The sequence below is a fragment of the Rattus norvegicus genome, chromosome 4 (genome assembly GCF_036323735.1).
Source record: "Rattus norvegicus strain BN/NHsdMcwi chromosome 4, GRCr8, whole genome shotgun sequence".
Lineage (NCBI taxonomy): Eukaryota > Metazoa > Chordata > Mammalia > Rodentia > Muridae > Rattus > Rattus norvegicus.
In genome coordinates, this window is record NC_086022.1 from 163,598,068 (window position 1) to 163,604,723 (window position 6,656).

Genomic DNA, 6,656 nt, shown 5'->3' on the forward strand with positions numbered 1-6,656 from the left:
CAGTTGAGCACAGGGTTCTGCACATGGTCCATCTATTTATTTATTTTTTGGGGGCTTCATGAATTTGAGGCAAGCACTCCATCACCTAACTATGTTCCTGACCCTTCATACTTTGCTTAGACTGAAGATTCTAGTAGTTACACAGTATTTTCCACCTCCAGTCATGATATTTGCAATCAAATATAGAGAATTCATGAAAATAGGCTCAACTTTCAGTACATAAAACTTTCAGCATGTATATGGGCCTCAAACCTTTGTAGATAAAGAGCACGCCCAAATGCTTACTACTGATGCTTGTTTCTGCTTACAATCCCCTTCCTTTGCCGAGATACCAGGGTGGGGACTCTAGGTGGGGAGTGTGTGAATAAACTCTGCAAATATTTAGGTGACTTATAACCACCTAATAACCCGGTAACCAATGAAAACTGGGGGTGTGATAGAAAAGTCAGGAGGAGAAGGCTGGTGGTCTTAGCAGAAGACTCAAATGGTGCTTTGGAGACACTGAGGTTTAACAAAGCTCTAAAGCCTCTGTGGTTTCCAGAAATCTACAGAGGCCCTGTGAAAAGTAACACTTCTGAGGTGTGATGTTTTCTTTAGCAGCTACTGGCAAAGGTGTGAAGTGACCGGAAGTGCCAAGAGCCTCTTGTGTCTGTGGGCAGCAGGCAGCATGCACTAAGCTGAGATGGTTTGGCCTGATATAGAATCTAGAGAACGGTGTTGAATATCTGCATAATCATTTACACAGCAGTAATCCCATAATCATTATTACACCTACAGAAATAAAACCTTCTGAGAATCCATACTTGGGGAATTTATCTAGCCACTTGGATAGTGGATGGGAGGCAAAGTCACCAATTTTCTTAAAGAACTGCAGTTTCAATCTGTAGCCCAAGAAGGCATCTTCAGCCACCCACCCTGGAGAAGCCAATCGTGCGTGCATGGGACAGGGGATCAGAAAAGGGAGACTTCCCCAGTGTGGCAACAACAGGAAGAACACAGAGATTAGTGACCCTGCCTCTGTCAAATCAGTTTTGGAGCCCTCGGAACATACATAAACAGCGTGTCCCAAGTGTAGTTCCTAGGCAGATTCTAGGGAGAGTGAGACATGAACAAAGATTTGAGGAGTGTCTTTATGTCCACCTGGGCTGACTGGTGAGAAATTCCCTTCAGTGAAGAGCGTTTGTAAAGCCTGGAATGGCTGACTTGCTTTTCAAATGCTTAAGCCACTGTGAGAACTGGGTTCACTTGTCCATGCCTTTGATCCTAGCACTCGGGAGGCAGAGGGAGGTGGATTTCTGAGTTCAAGGCCAGCTTGGTCTATAGAGTGAGTTCCAGAACAGCCAGGGCTATGTAAAGGGACCTTGTCTTAAGAAACAACAACAACAACAACAACAACAACAACAACAACAACAACAACAGACCCAACTTAAAAATAAACCAACAAAAAAGACAAAGGGAGAAAATATTGTAAACAGATCCAAAGAAACAGGGAAAGATGGCTCCATGGAAATGATGCTTCATAGACTAAGTCATTAGACATGTGGGCACTGCTTGACAGAACTAAAAAAAAAAAATGTTCTAAATATACCAGAACCCCAGAGAAACCCCTAAGGGGAGACCGGAAATGATGAATGGATAAAAATTATCTAACAATATAAATGGAAGTAAACAGGAAGACAAAAGGCATTTGCTCATCTCAGTGAATGCAGAGGGGAAGCAGCACTAGGCAAGATTACACACCACTGCTGCTGAGGTGCTTATCAAGTCAGGGGCAAGCCTTCTGTGAGGACAGTGGCAGACTAGAGAGATGGCTCTTTGGGAAGTGGCTCCTCCCACCATGCCTGTTGATCTGAGTTCAATTGTCAGGACCCATGTGACGGAGAAGGATGACTTCCATAGCTGTCCTCTGTGCTCTGACCTCCATGAGCACACTAAGGGACTCAGGTATGGCATCCTTGCACACACAAACACAGTCAGTCAGTCAGTCAGTCAGTCAGTCAGTCATCAATCAATGTGTTAAAACATTTTTTATATCTAAAAGCCAGTGACTAACATCATCCTCAGTGTTGTAAGTCTGAAAATGTATTCTCTAAAACTGGAGCGTCTGCCCTCCCCACTTCTGTTCACGATGCCATGGGTCCGTATCGAAGTGAACACGTGACTATTTGCTGTGTGTGTGCTGTGCTTCCTGTTTGCACTGCAGAGCAGGTGTGGAGCACTTACTCATTGGATTTTCTAGGATTTGCATAAAGAGTCCCACAGTCTGGGCAGCTGAAACAACAGGAATTTATACTCTCAGAGTTCTGGACGCCAAAGTCTACAGAGTGTTCTCAATGTGATTCCATCTCAGGCCTCCCTCATGATCTCAAATTGATTTTCTTCTCTGTGTGTTCCCTCCCCTGTATCTGTGCCCTAATATTTCTGTCACAGTAGATTAGGATATAACTTAACAGCTCCATTTTAGCTAATGAAACAAGACTCTCTCCAGTACAGTTCCATTCTGAGGCATCAAGGATTTTTTTTATTGTTAACACTCTAGAACAATTGTGTATTTAACGTTTTTGTGTATTTGTGCACATGCTACGACTTATGAACTCATGAGAGTTGGTCTTCTCTGTTTATCCTATGGATTTTAAGTGACCAAACACAGGCCATTGCATGTGGCAGTCACCCTCTGAGCCAGCTCCATTGGTAAGTGATTCTGACTGTTATGTTTGAATATCACAGCTGAATGGATTGTTACTGACATACACAGGACAAATAGCAAAGACCCACGACTTCTAAACGCCAAGTGAAACCATTGACTAGCATCAGCCTTAAGGCAAACTCTTCTGAACAGGAAGCACTCTTCCTGACTTCTCCTATATTAAATGACACCAATACTCATAAAACTTTCAAAATCACAATGAAATAAGACACTGGCTTAAAGCCTTTGATAGTCAAGGTTCAGAATTTTCCACTGCAAACAAAAGCAGGCCAGTTTTCCTTGTGCACAGGAAACCATGAAAGTCTTTGTGAAAAACCACAAAGGTCTTCAAAGAAGCAGGTTTTTGTTACTATGGTCAGTAGACAGTTTAACCATTTGTGTACTAACAGTCCTACTACCATCTGCCTGGAGTCTATAGACATCAACTTTGTTTATTTCATTTCTGTAACAAGTGGTTCTATAATTCTGTTATCAAAAACAAAGACCGTAGATGGGGGAATGATGGGGGGACAGCCCTGGAGTCCACTCTTCTTCAAGAGCCCCTGGTAAGGCTTAGGTAAAATACTAAGGCCTAGATGGCATGTTAAAACCTGGATAAAATGTTAAGACCTGGGTAAAATGTAAGGCCCAGGTGACAGTTACCTGGCTAGGCTGCCATTATAAGGAAACTTTCTCATGTGTTTCTGCTGTTACTAGGAAACTTTCTAATGCCAAGATTGATTACATATTCTGTTACATTCAGTGTCCTTGGAAACAAATCACGATAAAAGTCAATAAAACTGTTTTGTATAGTTACCTACAACAAGCTTCAACCCAAACCAACCACCCCACAGCGCTTCCTCCACCTGTGTATGAGCTTTTACGGTATAAGCTGCCCTTGGGATGGACCCCAACATGTGAGACACCTGCACCAGTATAAGAAACTCTTTGGAATAAGACTTCCATTTTGAGTAGTGGTCTAGTAAGGTTTAAGTTCCCAAGACCTCCCTGGGAACTGACATCCTACTTGGCAGAAAGGGACACGTACATGGGTGTGGTGGTTTCTACATGCTTGGCCCAGGAAGTGGCACTGTTGGGAGGTGTGGCCTTATTGGAGTAGGTGTGTCATTGTGGGTGTGGGCTTAAGACCCTCATCCTAGGTGCCTGGAAATCCATCTTGCACTAGCAGCCTTCAGATGAAGACGTAGAACTCAGTTCCTCCTGCACCATGCCTGCCTGGATGCTGCCATGCTCCAGCCTTGATGATAGTGGATTGAACTCTAAACCTGTAAGCCAGCCCCAATTAAATGTTTTCCTTATAAGAGTTGCCTTGGTCATGGTGTCTGTTCACAGCGGTAAAACCCTAACTAAGACAATGGGTAACTGACATCCTGGTTGGCAAGTTAAGGGGTGAATATTAGATAAGTCCCATCCTGGTAGACAGTTAGGACATGAACTTTAGGTAAGACAAGTGTCCTGCCATAGTTGAAAACCCCACCAATGGGAGAAGGATAAATGTGCAATCAAGACAAGTTCCCTAGGAGATCTCCTAAGTCCTGATTGGTGAGGTGACATAGATATTTGTGGATTGGGGGCTTTAAAACCCTTTAGGATCTTAACTCGGGGTCACAGTTCAGTTCCTGAATCTGTACCATGGCCCTAGTTAACCAGTCCTGGGGCATGTGCTCAATAACTATCCCTTTCTGACTGAGATTGGTGTCCTTGTAGTTTGTGAGACAATTCCCAGACCCCAACATCTTTCATAGACAATGTGGCCCCCTTATTAGGTGGTCAACTGTTCAGTAAACACTCACTACACACGTTACAAACTGCATTATTTGTTGGGAGGGTCACATGTAAAAACTGAAGTACAGAATACACGTCATGTAAAACAGTGTACAAACAGAGCTGGATTCCTGGAATTAAAAACAAAAGCGTGGGTGCTCACGTGATGTTGCGTGGACCGATGGCTGTGTTTTTAGGAACGGAGCGAAAGTAGAGAATGTGCCTCAAGCGCAGGAAGTCCCAAACCGGTGACCAAGAGTCCTCGGTTTCAAGTACACCACCAGATAGGAAATTACATAAATCAATGTATTTTATTTATCACCCAGTATTTATGGTGAGGTCACAGGAAGGGCACATGCAAATAACTTCTGAAACCTCATATCACGGTTACCTCTGAGAGTTACCTCTGTTTATACAGGAAATGGGGGCTACATCAGTGTGCGTTTTCCCCTTGACTTCTCAGGCTATTTTCTGGGAAGCTTTCCCACGTGAATGTTGAAGCTCTGTGCTGTTTGTTCTTTAGAAACATCAGGTGTATGCATGTCAGATTTCCTGGTTATTTCATAGTTACCCTATTTGTTGCTTTAGCTTGGCTGACAGGTAACTTGATAGCCGGTTACCTCGTAGTTTTCATTGCCCTATGTCTCTGCTAATTGAGGCTCATTTGCTCTCTCTGTTTTCATTCATTCTTTTAATTTAATCTGTTGCAGAAATCCTCTTACCAATGTCAAAGCTGTCCATAATGTAACTGAGTATGATAAGATTGCCATATGACTATCTAATTTATCCTAAAATATCTATTTGGATACAAATTCTTCACCAGCTTTCATATTTGTTCCCCCTGATTCTGGTGCAGTTTGTGGTCAGAGCCATGTCTATGCAAAGTCCGCACAAGCCATTCCTGTAATTACTCGCGGTGTGTGGAAATGTCGGGATCTGCTGGCTGAAGGTTCTTTCCCTCCACCTGGATAGACAAGAGGCTCTGCCATTTGTGGTTCTGGCAGCTTTTGCTTCCAGCTTTCCTCATTGTTTGCAGTGAGCCACAGGGATTGTCTGCCAATTGGTGCCCTCTAGTGTTCAGTCATTGAGTAGACCTCTAGGACCAGGACCCTCAGCTCTCAAGATTTCAGACCCTAGAGCTCCTCAGTCCTTGGCAGAAACCTGTGTTACAGCTCTCAGCCCCTGGTCTGAGACCCTTGTCTGTGAAGACTCGGTAGCTCTCCAGGACGCTCCTGGCAACAAGGACCTGAGATTTCTCTTCTCTCTCTTCTCACAGCCCTTTATGCTTCTTCAGCCTCAGCACTACCTGCTTTGTCCTCTTTCTCCTTCTCCCTCCTGCCCCGACTGTTCTGCCTCTGGAAGAACAGGCAGTGCTCTTAATCGACTGCGGCTTCTTCAGCGGTCCAGCAGCAGCTGCTTTGCCCAGTTCACAGCCTGACCTGCCTACACTCAGCGGTCCCTGCCTCTGCTCTTGTCCTGTGCTGTGCCTCTGCTCTCTGTTGCTACTTTCCTAGTGTTTCCAGCTCAGGCTGAACCGCTTAGAGAAGGCATGAAAAGGCCACTCCAGGGAAGCTTCTGGGGACTTTTTTCAATGCGGGGCGGGGGGTGGGGGGCGGTGGGCAGCACAGGAGGGCCTCTAACAGACTTGGTAAGGCAGAGCAACCTTCCTGATTAGCTTGAGAAAAGGCCTTGGGACCACCATGGTGGTCGATTTCTGACCAGTCACAACAATTTGTTTGGACCAATCACAACCTTGACTCTTGGGCCAATCAGAGACTTCGAGGCTTATGCTTTGGACCAATCACAGGCTGGACTCTTAGCACCAGCCATAGAAGTGTGTTAGACCACCAGGAAGGTCTTCCTCCTCCGTCCTAAGTGAAAACGGTCACAAGGTCATCTAGAGCTCAGTGAACCTTCCAATAGCAAAGAGTCTGTTTAAAACTGTCCCTGATAGTCAAACCGTGATTTAATACAACAAATGGTGTGTGTGTGTGTGTGTGTGTGTGTGTGTGTGTGTGTGTGTGTGTGTACGATGCATGAAGAGACCTGTGCGGGAATGTGTGTGTGTGTGTGTGTGTGTGTGTGTGTGTGTCTGTGTGATGCATGAATGGACTGTGGGGGAGTATGTGTGTGTGTGTGTGTGGTGGATGAAGGGACATGTGAGGGAATGTGTGTGTGTGTTCAT